This window comes from Ptychodera flava, chromosome 20, assembly GCF_041260155.1.
Source record: "Ptychodera flava strain L36383 chromosome 20, AS_Pfla_20210202, whole genome shotgun sequence".
NCBI lineage: Eukaryota > Metazoa > Hemichordata > Enteropneusta > Ptychoderidae > Ptychodera > Ptychodera flava.
The window spans coordinates 26614805-26640426 of record NC_091947.1 but is presented as its reverse complement, the minus strand read 5'-3'; the positions used below and the strand labels follow the sequence as shown (position 1 = coordinate 26640426).

The following is a 25622-nucleotide window of genomic DNA, read 5'->3' as shown; positions in this document are numbered from 1 at the left end:
GTGATCATAGACAAATGTTTGAAGGTGTTGATAATTTCAACTCGGGGTATAGTACATTGGTGTGCCTGTATTTTTCTACATGTGAAAGCCAGAACTTGTGTCACGCCAGTGTTTATCTTTTCAGTCTTGACAAGCAGTACATTCGTAATGGTTGAAATGATATCTGAGTTTGATAAATATTTGCATTGGGTGCAATTAGAATGTTCATTTTCAAGGTTTTTGGTAAATAAGTCCATAAAAGTATATCAAAAACACAATTCAACCATGCAAATATGCTCAAGCTATCCTGATATATTTTATGTATCCATAAAGTCAGAATTTTAACAAATGTTAGCATTATCTATCTACGTGCACCAACTTCTATTGCATAGAGTGTAGTCCAGATGGTCCTAGTATGTTATCAAAGTTACTTAGCTCACTTTGAGTGATAGTAGACATTTTAACTGTCAATTTTTAATGGAATAGCTTTGCTGAAATTCCCAATTCACATCTGTCATTTCGGAATATCAGATTGTCAGTGAAAGTGCGTGAAGGCCAAATGCAGAGATTGTATGGACACTGTGCTTTGATTAACCTGAGCAAAGTCAAAGTCACCCAATTGATGCAGTATCGTTTGGTAAGCTTTCTAGGGTTCTGAAATCAATAAAAACTCATTCAGTTTATCCCATGAAAATTAGCCACACCCAGGCAATAAAAATGTCAACGAAATTAGGAATTTCTACCTGAACTGAAATTTCAATTTGAAACAGCATCCATGGTATTTCTGAAAAAAAACTGGTGTGCTTTGAATGTTGTTACATCTTTTACATGGAATTGGTGAAAGGCTGGAAGCAAGCAGGATTTCCAATGGTAAGAAAACTAGCAAAGTCTTCATCTGAGTTTGTGCAAACTTAGAAAACAATCTGAAGCATTCTGCAGTAATGTCTCGTATTACACTTTTTGCAAAGAAATCCTCCAGAGAAGAGAGACTGATGACAAACGATACCATTTGACCTGTCACCCTCTGATATCCAACATAAACCATCAATCCAGTCTCATCATTGAAAACAATCAGTTTAAAAGACATCAAGAGGTGAAAGAGTTCAAAACTATTTCCGTTTGGAGCATCGAATGTTTTTTTTTCTTGTGATGCAAGATTTAGAATTTAATTTAAGAATATTTAGACAGTGAAAAGGGAAAAATAAATCAATACTTGTTCAGATTTCTTGTCAGAAGCTGTATTTAAGATCTGGCGCTGCTTGTTACAGCTGTTTATTTGGTAGTGGTTGTAAAGAACCCAACATTTCATCAAATTGGTTTTTGAATTCCAATGAAATAAAGCACCAGCACTTGGCGAAATTCCACTTTCTGAAAATATGGAAATAGCATCATAAGTCACCATAAATGTTAGAATATTTGCATAGTGCCAATAGCACTGAGTGGCATTTAACTAATTTTTCACAGTTCATATTTCGATATTTTCAATTAACATTCAGAATTTTCAATTACAGCTTTGTATTATCACTGATTGAATGCTTTTCGGCTTTTATCAGAGAACTGATCTCAAGTTTTTTTTGTACGACAGCCGATAACTTTCCATCCATCATTCAAGGAACACAGACTGCTTAAAATTGTCAAAGCCGAGAAAAATTTGTCATGAAATTTTATTAGCTAGCAGTTTATTACATCCAATGATTGAAGCCTTTGCTTTCATTCAGTTGTGATGAAATAATGGAATGTTGCCAAACATTGGTAAACGAATTTTAGTGTTCAGTTAACCTGTATGTTTGTAGATGAATAAGCTGGATGAGGGTACAGGACTGGCTGCCAATACCTAAATACTGAACATTTTAAAATATGTAACCAGTAAAAGTAGCGGAGATGGAAGTCAGTTATACCTTCCCATTGTGATTTTCTCGTCAGAGCAATATGGATGAGCTAATAATATTTCTGGCATTTCCTGTCTTAACTTTCCGTGAGTGAGTCAAGCCGAGAGATGAAAGAAGGTCAGTCAGTCTCTGAGATTACTCTTGTTTGTAGTCATCCAAGGAGAGATATGTCGTACGCCTCACAAAATCATCATCATGGTCGGGCATTTCGGGTCAATGATCTCCTACAAATTTTTCAATTCCAGAGCAACTGAAAAATAAAGCTTGCTAATGTCATTGGTGGCAATCTGATGATGTTGTGTTCTTTTTCTGACTAGGGAATTTGGAGGACAGCGAAAAAGTAGTCAGGCGGACAAATCAGAAATAGCAATCAGGATGTGTCAGTATGTAAAATATGTGTGCTATTTAGTAGTTTGCGTGTAATGAGCAGTCTCAGAGTTGTTTTGGGATCACTGTTGTGTTTTATGAATTATGAATAATGTGATGAAGTTGATACAGTTTATCAAGCCGACCGAGGTCCACTCTCTTGAATGGTCGTAAACTTTCATCAGGTTTTCAATCGTTGTCAACGCTGCTGAACAACTTAGTTTCTCTTTAACAATGACAAGCCTGATGAGATGCATGCATGCTGGTAGAATCTGGCCACTGATGGCGCTATGCGAAAAAGATGATGAATTATCGACTGATGATGTAGTGGATTGGCATCAGTCGTGTATAACCCTTTAATGAACTTTCAAGTTTGTAGTACTCTCCGTAATGAGGACGAAAGCTCTTTACCATCAGTGCCAAAAAATTCCATTTCAGAAAGGTAATGAGTAACATATTGTCCAGCCTGTTCAGTCTCCATCAACAAATAAATCATACGGTGATAAACGACGCACACAGGTTTTCATTTTCTTGCAAGGGTACCATCATTGTGCCTGTATTGTATATCAGGTATGATCGTCAATTACTCCAAGAAAGTAGTTAGGAAATACAAATACTGCATCACCAGATAGCGCCAGGTTGCCAGGTTACGAAATTGTAAGTTTCCCAGGTCTTCTTTCTAAGTTTGCAGAAACAAGGAAGAAACAACAAACAACCATAAAAAATGGACATTTCTCTTATATCTATTATTTTGTAGTTTAATCTTCAGCAGCTCATAGAAGTTACACAAACATCAATAATCAAAAGATGTTTTATAGGATATGTAGGGATCTGATCTGTAAAGCTAGTCATATTAACCCTTTGAGTGCCAAAGGCCACTTTTGTTGCCTTTATACAATCTAATAACAACAGTTTCTTTCAGATGTAGACAATTTTTTCTGATTTTTCCTAAAATTTTGGTCAAAAAGTATAGCCCATGAAATTTAATATCCATAAAGTCCAAAATCATGGAAAAAATTACAGAAAAATTCATAAAAGTTGGTAAAATGTTGCCCTGATATTTAGGGGGAAAAATCACAGTGCTCAAAGGGTTAAGGCTGACACTTTCCAGCAGAGATGTACAGGGGTGCATATTCCAAAAGCAAATAACACTCAGCGAAATAGATCATAAATATTAGATTTCACTGACTTCCAGCAAAGTTCATAAGATGGCATTTCATCTGAACATTTCATGGCACAGGGCAACAGAAGCCCAGCTGTGTTCTGTTTTAAATCCTGCAAGGGGGTTTGTCCAAAGTTGGCTGTTGGAAAAGCTGAAATACATACACCCTCCTGCTCCTTGTCCCCAGATAAATCCCAGGGAGAACATGTGTTACATTCCCAAGTGATCTCACTGATTGTGTGAACAGATGTCACAGGCTCACAGACTGTAAAATTATTTACCATGGACTCAAAGTATGTCTTGTGGTTTAATAGCATTAGTGGATTTTGCTGATGTCCGTCTGTGGCAAGAGCCAGCTTTTCGGGGGCCTTGTTGAAATACTAAATGAACTAATATACAAATATAGGGTACAACTCAATGCATATAATTGACAACGAGATATTATATCAGCATAGGATGGATTTGAAATAAGTTAAAGAACAAATGTTATTGTTAGTATGAGTGAATCCTGTCTAGATGGTGGAATGTAGTTTCCAAAATAACTTGAATGTGGCAATGGTACCTGTAGTATTGGACTTCCGGTATCTTGTCCAGGGACAGGAAAATTTATCGGAAGTGAAAGTGACTATGACTGACTGGTGTCAGCCCCTTGGGATGAGGATCCATGCTAAAGGTGCAGCACTCTTGTTTGCTATCACTGTATTCCTTGGCGATGCATTTCAGTTGTGCCCTCTCTGCCGTCCTGGGTTCTTAGTTTTCAACAACATGTAAAGGTTAAATATCGTTAATAATCTGCTCTTGACGTCTTGATTAATGACCCTTGAACCTGGATGATCAATCATCTAACTGATGTACCAACTCGATTTCAGCCTTGGTCTGAAAAATCTGGGACAGGTTTTATTCATCCCAGAATGAAATGTGAGTTGACCTAGATCAACCATTACTTTGACAGTCGGGGTGTCATCGCCATATGTTGACTAACAGTTTTCTGCAGGAAATTCAGTCATCTGTCATTATTGCATCCAACTTCAACACTCAAATATAAGAAAAAAAACAGGCAAATTTATAACCCTACAAACTCAAACTCGCCCTTTCCGGCCTCTGCTGATTGTCTTGCACGTTGAATATCATTTTAATAAAGTTGATTAATTACTGCAAAATTGTAAAACAATACCGGTCTCCCAAAACTAAAATGGTCCCAGTCGATCCGAGACGTGGTTCATGCGGTTTCCCTGTGGTAAACTGATAGCCATATGATCCCTGATATTGTCCAACCATAAAAGTCTGTATGTCATTACAGCCGACACACTCCCTGAAGGCAAATTTATGATACTTGTATATGACTCAGAGATGATTAAATCTTGTTTGTGCACTGCATGTATTGAACCGAGAAGCTTGTCAGTTCAGAACTTGATATCATGAAAATTGATATCAGGGAAGATATATATATTGAATCAAGAATTTTGTTTGTGATCTGAGTGCGTTACATCCATACAGAGAGTCTGAATTGATAATTGCCAGGATACTATAGAATCAATTGTTTTGATTGATCAAGTAAACTATTAATATCTTGGCTGACAAATCTACCATATTTCAGTGATCTGTAGTTGTTGTTTCACATGAATATATTTTCTGTCAATAAGTGAGATTGATACCTCAGTATTTCTGCGCTCAATCCAACCATCAATCAATCAGTCACCAACTCAGTTGTTCAATCAATCAATCAATTAGTTATTCCAGATAACAATCTTTGCACATATTGATCTATTATTAATCCATCAGTCAAATAAATTATTGGACCAGCAATCAAAAGTCTATTACTTGTTTGTCATGCTTCAGTTCATCGTTCACTCAGCTTTTTGATTTTTCAAACTTCTGCAAAGCAGTATTACAGCTTTGTCAACTTCAAAACAAACCCACAATAGCTAACTTAATCAAGAGATACTGTTGACAAATTATGTGATTTCCAGCAACCAGTGACTATCAATACAGATACAGTGAAGTTTGGTAACCAGCTAAAATTGAACCTATAACCAATCGTTAGCAATAGGTAAACAATACCGGGTATTTCTGTCCACAGTCGCTTGTGGTTCAAAACACTGTGAGGGACCCTGTAAGCATCAGAAAGAGAGGAACTTTGCTAACGTAATGGCTGTGATACCATGTATTACTGAGTTCGTAGATAAATTTCCCTCACAAAAAGGCAAAATTTATTCACTATACTTGCATCGATGGATTCCATTACATCTCTAAATTCGTTCATACCTGCTATCCTCCTTGCGTCAAAATTGAACTTCTGTGCACTTTAGGGTACCGTTCCCAAGGTGACCCTTTCCAACAATACAGCTGCCGTACACTCATTGGTTGAGTCAGCATACTCAAATTTAAATGTTTCAAGTGATCACAGAGAGACAGTAGATAATGGCTGATCAGAAAACCACTACTTTCAAATGTACATGTACTGCAGCTGTTGTAAGAAATGAAAATTTTGGTTCTGAACTTTCTCTCTTTGTAATGCTTACAGTGGGCCTAACTCGACTGTGTTTCCATCATAATACTAATTTGTTAATACCAGCAATAACCTTTCATACAGGTCAAACAGCAGTGTAGCCTTCCATGGAATGCTTTATGAACTTTCAATACAAGTCCACTTAACATCTCTTGTGGGTGACTTAACACAGCATTACCAGCAGTCAATTCTACTGGGAATATTTTTGTAATGCAAGTAACCAATCTTAATACGGAATTATTGACCTCAGTGTTATTAGTATCACACAAATGCCAATTGGTAAAACCAAAGCATGAACAATAAATATAGAAACGATGAATCAGTAATGTTAGTCACTGACAAAAAATCAGTTGAGTTAACAAACCAAACCACATCAGTTCTACCGGTACAAGCCACAGCAATTTAATTTTAGTATCTTGTCTCAGACGCTAGTTATGCATCCCATGATGCCACACAATGAAACTAAAACCATGCTGGCTCGATATGACATCATCCTGATGTAAATCTATCGCCAAACTTTTTGGCAAGTCTTCAATATGAAAAATTGAGCTGTTATGCTCTGATTGCTTAAGTATCTGCCATATGAAATTACTGGTAAGAACGTTCAGAGACAACTGTGATGGGAATGGGATTGAATGGGTCAAAGGTCACTCGAAGGGTACATGCGATGTCTTCTACACAGCAGTCAGAATCTTTAAAGTGTATTTATATGTACTGACTTTTTCCAAGGCTGTCAGCAACCTTCGGCAACCGTAAAATTTTTTTCTTTTCAATTGACCATAATGATAAATTAATAACAGACTTTGCAAACAAGTGGACGATAGAGATATTTTTATGTCTAAGAACGGCTGGTCATTATATTTTGTTTGTCGTCACTAGATGTGACATCTGACCTCGTGTCTGCCCTTGTGGGTGACATCAGCATATGGCGTATTTTATTGAATTACTATCTTGAGGTGCTTAAAAATTGTCCTTTTCGGCACTGAGGGAACAAGATGATAAGGGATCATGGATGAGTGCTGTTTATGACGAGGAATGATTGAAAAGTCATCGGAGTATAGCATTACAGAATGTACCAAACTGAAAGAAACCAGAACAACAAGATTTATACTTCGTCTGTTTATGAGATATGTTACCGAGTGTTACACAATATCTATTTAAAAGCTGAACAGAAATTTTCATGTGTTGCATGTGAAACAGAATATACATGCATGTTCAGCTTTGGGTAAATGACATACATGATATATTTTATTCAAATGAAATGCAATATTATTTATGTTCAGTTTTACATGCAAGCACATAGCTGTTGTTTGAAAGACATGAAAGTTTTTATTTAACAGAATATTTCACTGTTTTTTGTGTATTAGTTTTATGGTGTGATAAAAAAGTACTTTTATTTTTGTAAAAGCACATATCTTAGGATTAGGACATTTTAGATTAAATGTCATAGATTTATGCTTTCATTCCCAGAGCGTTCACTGGCTGTTTTTTCAGATGGGAAATTTGTAAGATTACGGCCCTTTAAAATGTCAAAAGTATGGCTGTAAATTGTGATCGGATCTGGGAAATTGGTTCCAATGGAAAGTGAAAAGGTATGAACCTTGAAATTTGCCATCAATTAGGAAGAATTCTCTGTCATGGGGTGATCTCTAGGGTCTATGAGAAAATGTACCAGATGGAAATCTGTGTGATATAAAACCAAATTTCTTCATTTTAAAACTTGGTTGTTAGTCCCCACGGACACCGTCCGGGGGGACTTATAGGTTTGGTCGTGTCCGTGCGTGTGTGCGTGCGTCCGTCCGTGCGTCCGTCCGTCCGTTCACGCAGATATCTCAGAGATGCCTGAAGCGATTTCATTCAAACTTGGTACAAGGATTACTTCATATGTCATACAGATGCACGTCAATTTGTTTTGTGATATGATCCAATATGGCTGCCAGGCGGCCATTTTATTACGATTTTTCATGTACAGAGCCATAATTCAGGCATGTTTCAACTGATTTTATTCAAAGTTGGTACAAGGACATTGACCGATGTCATAGATATGCACGTCAATTCTTTTTGTGATACAATCCAATATGGCCGCCGTGCGGCCATTTTGTCACGATTTTTTCATGTACAGAGCCATAACTCAGGCATATCTCAACCGATTATATTCAAACTTGGTACAAGGACATTGACCTATGTCATACATATGCACATCAATTTGTTTTGTGATACGATCCAATATGGCCGCCAGGCGGCCATTTTATTACGATTTTTTCATGTACAGAGCCATAACTCAGGCATGTTTCTACAGATTTTATTCAAAGTTGGTACAAGGACATTGACCAATGTCATAGCTATGCACATCAATTTTTTTTTGTGATACGATCCAATATGGCCGCCGTGCGGCCATTTTGTTACGATTTTTTCATGTACAGAGCCATAACTCAGGCATATCTCAACCAATTTTATTCAAAGTTGGTACAAGGACATCAACCTATGTCATACACATGCACATTGACTTGTTTTGTGATACGATCCAATATGGCCGCCGTGTGGCCATTTTATTACATTTTTTCATGTCCAGAACCATAACTGAGACATGTATCAAGCAAATTTATTCAAAGTTGGTACAAGGAGATTGACCAATGTCATACATATGCATGTTAATTTGTTTTGTGATACGATCCAATATGGCTGCTGTACTGCCATTTTGTTATGATTTTTCATGTACAAAGCCATAACTCAGGCATATTTCAAATAACTTTAATCAAAGTTGGTACAAGGACATTATCCTACCGTATTGTGATTCGATCCATTATGGCCACCATGTGGCCATTTTATTACGATTTTTTCATGTCCTGAACTACAACTCAGACATGTATCAAGCGAATTTATTCAAAAGTATTTTATCACAGACCTAATGAAGAGGACTCTATCCTCTCTGAGGACCTGTAATCAAAGCACCCATTAACAAGTGGGGACTGTGTCATCAACGATGACTTGGTTGTTTTTATTATAATCTGATAGCATTCTCAGAATTTTTAGAATGTAAAGACAACTAAAGAAGCGTTATTGAAAACAAAATCAGTAATGTATGAAGTTCTTCCAGGATGTATAAAGAATGATTTGAATGACATGTATCAGTGTGTATTCAAAAAAAAGTAGTGTTTCTCAACATTTTTGTTTCATGGAAATGACATATCCTTTCGTCTGAGTCCCAATATAGCTATGATGAATTTAGGGTAATACCCACCTTGAAACTGAAAGACTTAAACTTTTGCTCAAACTTTATACCACATGGCAACTTTTAACCATTCTCTTTCAAAATCAGGAATAAAATTGTGGGTCACTGTGCAAATTTTGGAACTAGAGAAGCAGACTGCCCAAGATTTACTGATATTTGAAATTCAACATGGGTGCCATCCCTGTGTTAAATCCATGGAGAAAAAATATAATTTCGACTTTCAAAACTTTCGGACTGAGGCAGTGAAAATATTTCTTACTCCAAAAGCTTCAAAATGAGCCCCCACAAGCTATAGAAGAGAAAAGTTTTGTAAAAATTAAAGCATCTGAAAATCTGTACCAGAGGGGCATTCTACCTTAATAACTGTGCTGAGCAAAGTTACAAAAATACCTATATGTAATTTGGAACAGAGAGAGAATGTTGCTTGAGGATAGTCGCAATCAAAGCCTTGCAAAGTTTAGAGCGCCCCCATAAGGTGTTTGTACAATATCTTTCTTTTCTTACGTAAATTTGTTGCTAATGGCAACCCAATATAACACTTTAAGTCTATCAGGTATCCCATCAATCTATCTGATCAATAAACATAAAAATTTTTTGTATATTATGTGTTAAGATTGGTAGTTTTGGCAGTGGCTACATGTCAATATTAATTACTGCTGATAACTTCTGGTAAAATCTTACATGACAATTATTTATGTTTGCACACCAACCATAGCTGTAATTTTGCCTCTGTATTTTGATATTTGATAGTAACTGAAAAAAAAACACTGGCATTTGAAAGTTTCTGTGATTGCATTGGTTGAATGAACATTGGTAGGTAAGTGTTAGTGTACCTGTAATCAGGTGTGTAACCTTTGACCCCATGACACATCTCTATTAGCTGTCAGCATACATTAATACTAATAAGGCTTAGAATTCATATGGTAAAGAGGGATACCAGACTAAGTGTGTTTTGAATTTCAAAGTGGAGGTAAGACAGGATCCAGGATCATTTGAAGAAGAGTTCCATAGATTTGTGATCTTTGGATTTGGGCACCTAAAAAATGGACTTTGTAGGACAGAGTGACCAGGTACCCCATGAGATATTATAGTGAGTCTGCAGTGTTGACAGGTACGGCTTTTGTCATGGTTTTAAAGCATTGCACATACCTACATTACATGGTGTGTTAGAAGCCCATTGAATACTGCATTGAAAACAGGTAGGAATAACATACTAGGTATTTTCCTTTCACTTCAGATAGTGCTAGCGGCAAACTTGAACTTGTGCTTTATTCTCTAGTCTGTTTCGTATGATGTGGTAATGTTTTAAAAATGAAAGTATGAGGCTTTCTGTGTTTTTTTATGTCTGGTGGAAAATCACGGTGAGAGAGAGTCTACAGTCCAAGTTAACATGCTTTACTATTTTAATTGACATATTTCCCTCGCTTTATTTTGATGTACCGTATGTGTTATTTTCATTTGCAAATGAGAAAGACAGATAGACAGAAACACAGAGACAACAAGCAAAGAAAAGAAATACCCTGCACTCCTTGTTGTGGTTCGACATGGAAAGCTATCGCCTTCATGTACCCTAACTTGCATAAAAATAAATGAGCATTTCCTAAGTGTCCCCCATTCACGCAGTTGACGTCAAGCAATTAAGAGACAATGAGATAGACTATGGGACTCCATTTAGCAGCAACAGGTGTCAATAACATTGGCCACTCACTGAGGAAGGCCAGTGAAGACAGTGTCAACAATAAAGAAACTGAACATTTTCACAAAAAACAAAATTTCTTATGGCAGATATGTCATCATGGTTTGATGATTAGGCTGTGTGGCTTCTCAATCTTCATGCATTCGTAGAATTTGATTTGGCGTGCAATTCACTGTCCCATTGTATTTTAATACAGTTATCAGAAAAACTATACATATGGCTTTTAAGTAATACATAGTCAGTTAAGAATAGATTTGAAAAAGAAGCAAGAACACAGTATGGACATTTTCAGTTCAGCGAGTCATGTTTCTCAGAGAAAGATGAAGTGATTTTAAGGTGAATAAACTTTACTTTCTCTTTTGTCGTGATTATCCCGTAATCTTTTAATGACAGCGAAGAAGAAGTCAGCTGAATACGACTGGAAATTCTGTGACTCAGGGATTCTCTGACTTTATAATATTCACTAGATGACAAGCACCTTGCCAGAACCCTGCAGAATAAATTTTGAAACCTTTCAGTGGTTATTTATTAAATGGCAGTGTTAATGGTCTGAGAGACCTGGGAGTCTGTTCAGTGGCTAATAGAATAATGAAACAGAAGCCAGAGCCGTTTTCCCTCAGGTGTTTTCTAGATTGTTATCACTCCCTTTTTTACCAATACAGCCTCCCCTGTTGTACGGCATATGTTAGCGCATCGTGTAATGCCATTAACGCTCTTGTAACATTTTACACATGATAAACGCATGGAAGGGGCACAATGCGTCTCTCTCACTGTTTTCAAACGGGGTGTCAGGTTGCGGCAGCCTTTTCACATGCAAATGAAAGCATAGCTTTGGAAACAGCGACTCTCAGGTGAATTTAGTGCCAATCTGGAATTGTCACATATTGCCAGTACATGCCGGGTCTGCATTGGGCTGACTGGCTGTACCACTGTAGATTAGAGTCGCCGTTATTTCTCTCAATCTCATGTCTGAACGGAAACTCTGTGGATGAGTCACGATGTCAACCGCTGTACCACCTGACTGAGGTGAAATGCTGCCAGTGAAATTGACAATACACCAGCTGGTAGAGCTGTGTTGATTTCGTTCGATTCTCTGATATGAATCCAGAAAGCTTGCTTTCCTGTCTTGACTGGACTCTCAGGACTCAGTAAGTATTGACCAGGATGTCATACTGTCTCCACTGAAATCCCTTTTCATTCATTCATTCTTGTACTGCAGACTAGAAATTACCCCTGTGCCTCCAGCATCTTGAAGAGTTAATATTCTCCTTTCTGTAGAAGCTGAATACCATAGATTGTAAAGTTGACTTCATGTTTTGACTGAGTGAAGCTGACATATGATAAGCATTGTTGACCAAAGCCAGCCATAAATTTTGGTTTTCTTTGTTCTACATTCACTTGCTATGGTCACAGTACTCAACTGCCTCATTTTGTTGACTTTCTCTTGGCACTGATTGAACCGTATTAATAACTTATTCATTTCATTGGTTTAATTTCCTCTAGTTGCTCTTAAGGGCGGTGAACTGTAGGCTGTAATTTTAAAACAATCACAAAGCTATATTAGCTACGCTATATGCAAACATACTCTTAGATTAATCACCATTTTGATTACATTGCGAAAATTAAAAAATAACACCAACCCTTAATGAAATAGTCATAGATGGGCTGGATTGCAATGGCCTGTTAGGAGTGAAACCAGAAGACAATGTTTATATCTACAGAATTCTTCAATACAAAGACTATCCCAGCTGTTCTGTATCAAAAAAATAAATCATTTGATCAATTGTGAATTTTTTACCTTTTCAATACTGAACACTAAAGCTGTGCCACAGCAGACAAACGAGGTGATTGATTATCTTTATCCTAAACATGAGAATCATCCTCGTTTGGTTTAGAAAATGATCACTCTGCCATGCCCTCCCGAACAACTTTACAAATCACAGCATGTGTGACTTTGATGAAAATCTGCTGTTGAGAATTCTTTCCATTGTAATTTGGATGCACTGTCCTGAATACAATTCTCTTGGTGGTTGTTGTACTTGAGGTAAATGTTATTGTTTACATTTGTGGAGATTTGGGAGATTCCAAAAATAGTACAGCGAACCTTGTGAAAACACCTGTTGCAGTTCAAGGTCACATTGCGTATTTTTGACATCAATTAATAGGAGATGCAAGGTTAAATATGCATGTTTATGGATGTGAAGCTACTGATACCGATAATCAAACTTCATGCAAATTAATTCAATGAGTCAATAGTGTACAGTACTGTGTTAGAAAAAACTAATAGTCATAACATTACACCATATTTTATCAGGTCATCACAAACTGTAAACATTGCCTTCACCGGTCATAAATTTCATCAAAGGAAGCAGAAATTATAACAATTTTGACATTTCAGTATTTATTTGCAGATATAAGTATGCGGTATTCAATATATCAAATACTGTACTGTATAGTTATCTATTGTTGAGTGAATGTTACCTGACCAGTGTGGGGTGCCAAAGCAAAAGCTTATTGCACATTGAAGTTCAGTTAAATTTTGTGTTGGCGGTAATTGTGTGTTTTTCTTTTGATTGACGTTCAATGAAAAATTTAGGAAATGTGTTGGTTTATATTTTTGTTTGATTATTCTTGTATCTACCACTGGTTCTTGATCTTTTAAAAAACAACAGCCTACTCAGTGACAAAAATATAGAAAAATGAAGGTTTATGCCAAAAGTATGGTTCTGATAGTTTGTCGCCAAAATTTGTCTATACAGCTTGTTTATACGCAGTTCAGGAGGGTGGGTGCCTTGATATTCTACCACAAGACCCAATGAGAAAAACATAATTGTTTATTCAAAGTGTACTCTGTGAGAGACAGGTGCACTTCAAATAGTTATCAATCAATTTTTCTATGACCCTTGACCTAACCACAACTGCCCAGGCATCCTGGGAAGGGCCTTCTAGCCATGCATATGGTACCAGCAACTGCACAATTTTTGCCGTCAATTCTTAAACAGTAGCATTCACATGTCCTTCTTGTCCACTTGTACTTGTTAGCATACCTTATGTAAATATTTACATATTTTGTAGGTTTTTGCCACTGGGTATTAATACTGCAAACACATAGCATGTACTGTAGTTCTGAATGCAGGGGTTATCGTCACCTTTTACCGCTTCAACTCCTGCGTCAAAGCATTTTTTAATTTCTGAAATGCCATAAATATTTGGTAGATAATTTAATAACTAGGAAAAGGTTTGATCAAAACAGATCAGGAAAAATGTAGATTTATGCATATTTAGAGGTTTAAAAAAGTTGAGGTCAGTATAATGTACATCATCTTTTACTGTTGGTCATTGAACCTACATTTTCTGCTAATCAATCATAGTAAATCAACTTATAAATATTCCTGATGAAAATTTCTCTCAAGGAAAGGAGCACAATAGTAATTATTTTATGATAGATCAATTATTATCATAATTATTATAGTCTGCATAAATCTAAATAAAAGGTTTCTATAATCACCAATTCACATAGTGCAGGTGATTAGTTTGTTGTAATTAGGTATTAGAATGATAACATAACCTGTGCAGTGAAGCATTGATTCTGTCAATTAAGTAGGCAGTTGTCACATTGTGCAGATATAAACTGTACTGGTTGTAAATACCTGTGTAGCAATTCAGACTGATAGGTTTGAGATACTGTAGTGCTCGAGGTATATATAGATGCATTGCATATGGAAATTCATAAGGATGTTGCTATATTGAATTCTGAATCTCCATCTTCATCGTTTTGAATTCTGAATAGAGATGACCGCTATGAATATAGATGACCGCTACATTTCCACCTCAGTGCGTTAGTCCTGATTTAACTTTTAATTGAGATAGTTTTACATTTAAAATTATTGTTGAAAAAAGGTGCTTACAGCATTCAAATGACACACATATATTATCTGGATACCACTTTGTCGACAAAGATACCGTAAATTTTGTGCGCAGGTTTGCACTTTATAAATTGAAATGTTTCATGTTGTTCCAACAAGCTTGTGAGAATTTTATGTCATATTGGGTCTGTTTTATTGCTAAATTCAACCAAAATATGTAAACAGCGAGATTTTTATGCCAGCAATCAGCAATTGCAGTACTTTTATGTCAAAATGCTGTTCTTTAACATATGGAACAGCAGGTAGGAATGTACAACCTCCGTCATCAATATTAAAATGGTCTGCCAGCGTGATTCCAGTGAACTCATGCACAGTTCATGCTATCACCTGCTGCTGGTTGCTAGGCAACAGCCGAGGAACGGAGGAAGCCATCAACTGTATAGATTGGGTTTGTAAATCATGTAAAAATCTAATGAAGGAGTAATAACATTGTCAATAAAGTGTGGCTGGAATTACCTGTACAGATCAAGAATGCAGCTGCCGGATTCCAGGTACACAACAGCAAAACATTTTTTGAAGTACAGGTGTACATTTATGTAAAATGTGTCCTTTCTGTTGTACAGTTAGAGTAGAAATCACTGGCTTACTCTTCAGAATTTTAAATCCACCAGAAATATCATTGAAGACAAAAAACATTTTGCAAAATGTAAAATGGCAGACCTATGGAAATATAAATAGCTTATGTACATATTATTATATTTGAAAAGAGCATTTCACAACAAAACAACTTCAGAATATTTCTTTTATTCAGAAATTACAATAAATCATAGTTCTGACTACCCATTTTCATCGCTTGATTGAAGAGTTTCGCATCGTACAGTATTTGCATATTAACATGTAACCTAATTATAAAATGAAGTGAAAACATTTTCTAATGCAAAGGGCAAAACCGGGCAGAAATGCTGTTGTTTAAAAGTAAACAGGATTTGTTAGTCCCCACGGACACCGTCCGGGGGGACTTATAGGTTTGGTCATGTCCGTGCGTGCGTCCGTCCGTCCGTCCGTCCGTGCGTCCGTCCGTTCACGCAGATATCTCAGAGATGCCTGGAGCGATTTCATTCAAACTTGGTACAAGGATTACTTCATATGTCATACAGATGCACGTCGATTTGTTTGTGATGCGATCCAATATGGCTGCCAGGCGGCCATTTTATTATGATTTTTTCATGTATAGAGCCATAACTCAGGCATGTTTCAACTGATTTTATTCAAAGTTGGTACAGGACATTGACCAATGTCATAGATACGCACGTCAATTTTTTTTGTGATACGATCCAATATGGCCGCCATGCAGCCATTTTGTTACGATTTTTTCATGTACAGAGCCATTACTCAGGCATGTTTCAACAGATTTTATTCAAAGTTGGTACAAGGACATTGACCAATGTCATAGCTATACACATCAATTTGTTTTGTGATACGATCCAATATGGCCGCTCTGCGGCCATTTTGTTACGATTTTTTCATGTACAGAGCCATAACTCAGGCATAACTCAACCGATTTTATTCAAACTTGGTACAAGGATATTGACCTATGTCATACACATGCACATTGATTTGTTTTGTGATACGATCCAATATGGCCGCCGTGCGGCCATTTTATTATATTTTTTTCATGTCAGAACCATAACTCAGCATGTATCAAGTGAATTTATTCAAAGTTGGTACAAGGAGATTGACCAATGTCATACATATGCACATTAATTTGTTTTGTGATACGATCCAATATGGCTGCTGTGCGGCCATTTTGTTATGATTTTTTCATGTACAAGCCATAACTCAGGCATATCTCAACCAATTTTAATCAAATATGCTACAAGGACATTGACCTATGTCATACATATGCACATTTATTTGTTTTGTTAGATCCAATATGGCCACCGTGTGGCCATTTTATTACGATTTTTCCATGTCCTGAACTACAACTCACACATTTTTCAAGCGAATTTATTCAAAAGTATTTTTATCACAGACCTACTGAAGAGGACTCTATCCTCTCTGAGGACCTGTAATCAAAGTACCCATTAACAAGTGGGGACTGTGTCATCAACGATGACTTGTTGGTTTAGCAGTTCCATCAGCAGATTTAGTGAATTCAGGTCACGCTTTGAAGCTTTTAGTGATTCCTGTCTTTGTTCCACTTTATTTGTTCTCCTTCTCTCTGATTCATAAAATATCATGAAGAGTACCATGTTGTTGTTTACAAACAAACAACTGGCACTGACTGGCTTCATGAAGGCCTTGTGAAAATGCAACTTGTAATGTTTTAATCGCTTGGTGTTTGTTTGTAAATGATGTCATTGTTTTCTCATTAATTGCAAAAAATGAATATTTGTCAGCAAATTTAGATGATATTTTTGGAAGTTACGCATTCAAGAACAACAATAACAACACAACATAGTGGGTGACTGCTAATGTTACAATAAACACATAAATGCAGATTAACATCTCAGACTTCAAGACTGACAAAATTCGTCCGCATTTCAAGTGACAGTGTCTGATGTCAGGCACGTGCAGCTATCTTAAGCAACAAACCTGTGACTGCGAACAGCGCCATTGACACTGCGTAAAAATAACAGGTTGCCACGCTGACAATTGTTGTATGAAGATGAAGAAACTCAGTGTTCTATGGCATCCCCTATCTTTCTAAGTCTAGTCCATCTGTGAAATCAATGGATTGATACCTAAGTGTGAGAATGAAAGATATAATTGCATTTCAGCTATAAACCTACTTAGATTTGATAATCAGAAATTACAGGGAAAAAATTAACTCCATTAAAAAAGCATTTAACTGTCATAAACTTAAAGTGCCTTCAGCTGTTGTTCAGTACCATTATAACCTTTAGTCCATCAGATCTTATTATTCATTCTTGGAACAAATGAAAACAATAAAAATAAAAAATCCAGGGACTTGTATATCAATCAATTATTATAGCCAAAATTACAGTGTGAGATGTTGGGAGTAGATTTTTATGTTGCTATGGATAGCAGACAATATAACCAAAATAAAATTTTTCTAAGTACAGTAAGGATTGAGTCATTTATCAAAACATAGGGAAAACTGTCATTTTATACCTATTATGGACTCTAGCAAATTCCTTAAAATGAACATTTTTACTTCGAATATGTGAAATATTTAGATTAACAAATTTTTGTCACTATCAAAAGACTGCCTTGATGTATGCTACGCTGCAGGGAGTCATATATTCGAACAATAGCACAAAAAGTTTAAAAAATCAGTCAGCCCATGAATAGCTGCGGAGATTTTGGTTGGCTATTTATAGTGGCTTAGTTTGGAAACAGCTGGGCTGGCGATTGTGATGTGGCCAGTCTGTCTGTATATGACATGGGTGTGCAAATCCCTCTCGTTATCCTGCCAAGCTTTATATCGAGCTTTGTTCCCTGAGCTAAATCAACTCTTTTCACTCTCAATTTGCTAAGGCTTATATTTAGACTATAATAATTGGCATGAAGCATTTTTGTGCTTTACCAATACTTGACCCATGGCTTAAGAATTCAGAAGGGGCCGACTTTACTGCTGTGTGCAAATTTGGCGAATATGGTTTGAACCACACCGTTTTTTATATGGTAGACAAATTTTAAAATGTCAGGAGTAGCATGACACATGTATTGATGAAACGTTGACAGTTATTTGTATTGAGCAGTGGAACATATGGCAGTGAGAAGAATAAATTGCCTGGTATATGGACAGAGTTTAATATCAACCCATCAATTGTCACACAACAGTGAAAGATATCCCCTTGCAATGTGATACATTCAACACAAGTGAAAGTAAACACAAAATAACACAATTGTCAATCCCTCTTTCAATTTTATTAATTTGCCGTATTTCTACAATTCTTTGCATCATATGTGGAAAATTATCTAGATAGCCACCGCTTAATCTCAATATCAATATTTTGGCAGTCATAAATATGTTGCAAATATTTGTTGGAAAGGTCCTCGTAGAAAAGACATTCAGAATCATTTAAGATAGTTTATTCTAAAAGAATATATTGCTCATCAAAAAAGTGTTTTTTTGTTTACTTATGACACTGATAGCAATGAGGAGTTATAGTTAAAATGTTTTCAACATGCCTGTATCAGAAAATTTCATCTACTGGGGCTTTTCAAAATTCTCAGTCATGGGAGAGTTTGCACATGTTAAATGTTGTCATCAAACATTTCAAAATTAATTGCAGTTCAGGTGAGATAAGATTGCCTGGCAAAATACAGAATTATGACTACCACACAACAGCAGATGTTTGTGAAGAAATCCATGATCAACAAAATAGACAATAGAATACCATACTGCTAAAACTGAAAACAAGTATGTGTTATTTAAACTGTGGTATGTGGTTAATAATCCTGTGAATTGCCAATTAAAAGGTAATTCAAAATCATGAAATTACTACACTGCTATTACTAGCAAATTTTACATACCAGTATATCTGTAATGAGAGGTAGAATGTCTTTGATATGACCATATTGATATCCCATAATGCCTCATTGCATGAACAGAAATAATTCTGTCATGCCACATAGGGAATTGCTGATCTCCAATCAAATGTTAATAATACTTAACCAGTGCAAAATTCAAATAACTTCTGTTTTTCAAACTCTGAGAAATTTTTCCTGTGTTTAATCAACGCCCACTCCCACGCCCTCACAGAACTATGTTGAGTTGTTGTTAACATGTGTCCATGTGTATTCATCTACAGAAGTTCAAATTGCTTTTCCGGATTTCATTTCAATCCTGACGTCCAATTAGTTCTCTACTATTGAATTCCAGCATGCATGTAATCTACGCTGTTAAAATGATGCCTTTGTCGGTGAAAAAATTTGAACCTTTGCCAGAGGGGGTTCATGCATGTGGGAGGGCTGTAAACAAGGTTTTAGCAAGTGTTAAAGCTACGGTTTATGGTTATGGCAGAATATCAGGTGTGATAAGTTTGCTTGGAATGGACTTCTTCCAGTGATGGCTTCCAATTTTATCAATGAGAACGTTAAATTTTACAACTTTGATACAAGCGGCCACCCGTAAGGGTTTCTGCGACAAAAGGGAGACTTTTGAACATTTGCCAATAATTACCACACAGATGGGTAAGAATCCAATGTTAAACCCCAGATTACATGCACCGCAAGGCTTTCTTGATACTGAAACCGTTGTCCTTGTAAACTAGAGGGTAGCAGGCATTTTATCTCTTGTTAATTCATTAAGTTTATCTTTGCGAGAAGTACAAACATATTTATACTGGTTAGTATTCATACTCTACAAGTTCCTTCATGCTGCAAGACTGAAAAACCAAAGGGGGATCAGTTTAATCTCTCTTTCATTGTTTCAATGAGAAGATCCATGTAGGAGATGGCTGTTAGACCTTGTTGTACAGGCTGATACAAGTTTTTTATTGTTTTCTGTTTCATTTGTTGGATTACAAACCAGTAGATGTAGTCTATGACGACTGCCCAAAGACACTAAGACATTGTATTACTGTCGTTTTACGACTTATCCGGACACCAAACTTGCTAATTACCCAGCAACTTCGCTGATGATATTTATGGGGTTCACATCTAGGCCCAGGGCCGGCCAGAACTAATCCGGCAGAATGTGAGAAGATAAGCTAATCTTTTGTCCGCGTTCACATTACGTTCAACGCTGTCCTGGCCTAGATCATTTGGTAGCGTCTAGCCGACCTTTTACCTTATACAGGTCAAAATACATTCATCACATACATTCCAGTTCCTACATAGAAAATCAAGTCATCCAAAATCAACCTTCAATGGCCTAATCAAAGGCGAAACATTAAGGTACATGAGGACATGTAACAATGAAGAAGACTTCAACAACAAAGTCAAAACATTTAATGAAAAGCTATTACTGCGAGAATATCCACAACAAGAAATATCAAACATCAATGTGGAAACAAATTACGCTACACGAAGAACACATTTAAATCACAAACAAACGCACAACAACAACACAAATAAATTGATATTTGCTACCAAATATAGTCCACACATCAAAACAAAAGACATCAAACAAGCACTCCTGAAGAACTGGGAAGAAATAGAAAAAGACCAAACACTAAATAATTTATTCACGATGAAACCGATCATCGCTTACAAAAGAAATCCAAACATTGGCGACACACTCATAAATGCACAAGTACACAATCTTAGAAAAACGACCGAACAAAATGAAACACAACAAACGGACCCAAACATACGGCCAAAACGGAGTCACCGTGGACTCTCTCTCATGCCGAGCAACAAAATAAACGTAGCAACTGACGTTTATTACAGACAAAACATACAGACAATGTAGCAAATATCATGACATCTTTTTTGTTGAAAAGGCGTGCTGGCGTTACCAGGACGGTTTTGAACGTGTTGATTTCATCATGGATGTTCGATAAACATTTACACATATCGAGAACAAAAACTACTGAAAAAAGTTAAATTTCAATATTTCAACGATTTTATCCGACTCAGAAACGAAGGCTTTCCGTTTTGGGGGCAAAACTGACCCCAAGCATGGATAGGGTCTATGGAAACACTAAAATTTTAAAACAAGAACATGCAAGAAAATGTCAACAAGTTCGTATTAGCCTGGCAATACCAGTCGTGTTGCTTGCAATTCAAGGTTTTTGTGGATACGATGGTGGAGGTTCTTTGGGAATGGGTGGGAACCATTCATCGGTAAGGATACTAGTCGCTGATGTGTTTAGCGGGAGAGCGGTGGAGGAGTCGGTCACAGTCACGGTCGCTGACGGTGTGCTCGCTGTTGTCGGAATTTCACCTGGACATTGATAATAGACGTACGGTGATGAAGGTAAGGTGGCATCGCATAATACGGATAAGGTGTGTAGTACTGGCAATACGAAGGCAGCAATCTAAATTGAGCTGCATGCTGTGGAGATTGCTAGGTTGACGCAATCCCACTTTCGCTGAAGCTAACACCACCTCCTCGATCGGGCGTTTATATGGATTCGGGCGCAGGAAACGTGATACCGCGCCGTTCAAGCTCTTTCTGTACAGGATTTACCGTATTTTTGTTTTATTCTCGAACCCATCGTATTTTTTTACCATCGACCCAATAATTGAATGCCATCTCTTACTCTCTCTTTTTTGACGAATCATGATCTAGTTATCCGGGAGTTTGTAATAGCCTGTACGGACATGCAGCTATCGGCACTCGCTGTGTTGAAATACAGCGGTACGCTAAACAACCAAATGTAACGCTGAGTCTACTTGTCATGCAAACGTAGTGGATGGGGCGCCTGACACTGATTCGTTTCTAGGCAGCAAATTCGGTAATGGACGATGGTACTCCTTCGCTCATGGTTGGCGACGTCGTCATTGTTGACAATTGCCCAACTCATCACAATCGTGGAGGTGAACTTTTGGCACAATTCTTAGATCTCATGGGAATACAGTACATTTTCACGCCAACTTACTCGCCTGACTTCAACGCAGCTGAATATGTTTTTGGACACTTAAAGACACTATGCAAAAGACCGATATTCAGGCATTTGTTTGAGGACAATAAACAATATGCTGTCCTTCGCGCAGTAATGGAAATTACGCCTGGTGATTGCCTCGGCTTTTATCGCGCAGTTGGCTATTTGACCATATAGTTTTTCCTGGGAAATAGGTCCTTCTCCTGAGAACGAACCAGGTAACCCTAGAAAGACGGTTGCGGTTTTTCTCTCATTTCATTTTACAGTCTGCAGTCGCTGGAATGATGAATGTTTTCAGTGTGTTGCCAATTGATCCGTCTGTAGAGAAATTCTGCACACGTAATTATTTGTTACAAAAAGGATACAAATTGAATATTTTGATTGATTTGTGCGATTGTTTGATGGCGGTTAGTTTGGGTGTTCTGTCTGAAAAAACGTCAGTGAATGCATTTACTTTGTTGCGCGGCACAACAGAGAGTCCAAGCTCACTCCGTCTTGGCTATAAGTATTCTAGCCTCCTTGCTAGACGAAAAAAACACTGACAATAATTAAACCACGAACAGTGAAACATAAATCTAAGGAGAGCAATCTCCAAAGAAAAGCGACTGAGGAAGAAACCACACACTGGTTTCGAAACGTAGCGTCAAAGGATCACCCTGTCATTCGACAGCCAGATTACGGCTACGTCTCGCCATGGCTTATATCTACACCAATAGCCAAACACACAAAATCAAACACAAACACAGAGAAAAAAAAAATAGTGTAGGCGATGTTGTGCAGCCGCTTTCCCTTTATTACAAACGCTGTGAGATGATATTGTAGGCGATTCGATCCCTTGACGTGCCGTTCATCAGATTTTCACCATATCTTCATTCCAAATGCCTAAAAGACACTTGATTTCTTCCGTACCCAGTGACTCCTCGACTCGCCATGTCTAAAATGATACTGAATCGTCGAATAGGTCAAAGACTACACTGCATGTCAACTACAGAGGGCGTCAACTGGGACCTGAGTCGGACAAAACGCGTTCACATACGCTGTTTACTGCTCGGCCAGAGACCTGGGTCGGCCACAAACCACCCCTCTCGACTAGGACAGAAATTGTCCGGACAGTGGCCGGCCAGAACCGTTCACACCTGTTTTTTTGGTCGGCCACGAACCTGGCTAGGACAAGGGCCTAGTCTTTTTTGGCTAATGTGAACGGCTCTATTGAGACTTCGATCAGTAATTACCAAAGCACTTTGGTAATTCACCTCAAACTTGATACTTGATCTGGCTGCAGTAACTCCATGGGTGGCAAAGTGTAAACACAGACGCCGACATCTCAGTGCATACAGTGATAGCATAAACCAATTTGAGACATGAGTTTGCACTCAAAGTTTTCAACAGTGTACCCATACAAAAAATTGCTGAACAAAGTGATGAAAATGGCACAGGACAAATACAACTTGCATTGCAGTAAACCTGCCCACTGCACCAAAAATATTTCTGTAACTTCAATGGACATCATGCCTGATTGAACAGTCCTACTTAAATACTTTTTCCGCTCAATTCGTGCTGATTTAGGCACAATTATTGAACACCACTCAAACTTTCAATCTCTTTCCTAAATCGACTTACACCTGAAGAAATTGTAAAGGAAGCTAGAATACAGAAAAGATTTTCAATCTCTCTATCTTCATGAACGGGCATTCCTCGATCACATTTATGCTGATAGACAACCATTGCCAAAAGGCAGCAAAACTCAGCAATGATTCCGAGCTAAACTGACACGGTATTTCATATCCCTGCATCAAATGAAATTGAAAACACAATCCCATCAGTGACATTTGGTAAAATTTTCACATGAATCATATCTTGAAATAAAAAAAAGTGAAACAAAGACGTCTTGTACTTTGCCGATCAACAGCACAGTGTGAAAACCAGTGTGAAAACCAATGGCGGATGCGCGCACGGATTGGGACTATTCTATTTAGGTGACGGAGACGGAGGGTCATAGGATTAAATAAACTGGATAATGTAGGATTTTCCTCATAATGCCGTAACAGGAATTCAAATGTCAGCTTGCTTTAACGTTAGTAATAGTTCTTCTGTTCTGAAAAGTAATTTAACAAACTCTAACGACCCATTATACTCTCCTATACCTCTCCGTAGTTGAGTTTTACATGTAACACGGATGAACAGCACACATGTACATACGTACATGTGCTTTTTGTATGTTGGTTTTACTGAGGAATGCTGTTCAGTGGAATGCCAACCCCTCCTCACAAATTAGTTTATGGCACTAGTATGATACTTATCAGTGACTTTGTATACACATTGTGTACCCCATGGAGCACTCATGCAGCCAGATCAAGTATCAAGTTTGAGGTGAATTACCGAAGTGCTTTGGTAATTACCGATCAAAGTCTCAATATCGTCAGCGAAGTTGCTGGGTAATTAGCAAGTTTGGTGTCCGGATAAGTCGTAAAACCACAGACATTGTATTAAGATGGTGACAGAAGTTCACCAGATGAGGATGAAATTTGAGGAAAAACGCAGATAGAATAGATCAGTGATTCAACAAATTAAACTTTACTATTTTGCCAATATAGGCATTTGTCTTATTTGTTTCAAGGTATGGATTAATTTGCTGTCTGTCCAGGATATGGTAATGACATTCCCGTGCCAATATATTATCAAATTTTGGAACCCCCTAAATACTGCTACAGTATCTGTACATGTGCATTTTACCCTTCAGAACAAGTCAATAACTAAAAAATTTGTCGACAGTTACAGTCACTTGGGGCTTTAACTTTTGAGTGTTAAATTCCCTTTGCTAAGACAATGTTCCATTTAGGGGTAGTTTAATTGTACCAGCAAGGAACGATATTGATTTTTGTCCCATTCATGTGTGGTCATGAATGAAATTCATCAAATATTCATGTAAATGTGAGTCAAAAGTCAAAAGAAGAGCAAGCAAGACAATGATATCGCGTAATGAGGCTGTTTTGTGGCCAAGTATGTTTACCAGGTGGCAATTACTCAGAAACACGAAAACAACAAGTTTGCTTTGCATTCTGTGGTTCCTGTTCTTCAAATGTTTTGGGGGGCAATCTTCTGATTCTGACTTTAAAGTTGACCTCAGATGTCCTGTTGGAAGTGCGAGGTAGGCTACTGCCGGTAAATATGGTAAATGTACATCATTCCGACATTGTTGAAATGTATCAAGTTTTACACACATGAGAGCACTTGAAAGATTTGCTCAATCAACCGGTGTGTGTTTATTGAAACTCAATTCCTTTTTTATTGAAACACTACTCCGAGTCTCTTGAGGCTGTCTGGTCACTGGAATAGAAAGATGATAGGTCTTCAAAGTAGAGCCTGACGCAAACACCGGTACTTGGACATGAGGGCCAGTAAT

The 25622-nt window shown here is 37.3% G+C and overlaps 1 protein-coding gene across 1 annotated transcript in view; it reads left to right on the top strand.

Moving 5' to 3' along the window:
- LOC139120443 (golgin subfamily A member 4-like) overlaps positions 1-25622 on the top strand; it is a 101662-nt gene that overhangs the window by 12413 nt on the left and 63627 nt on the right.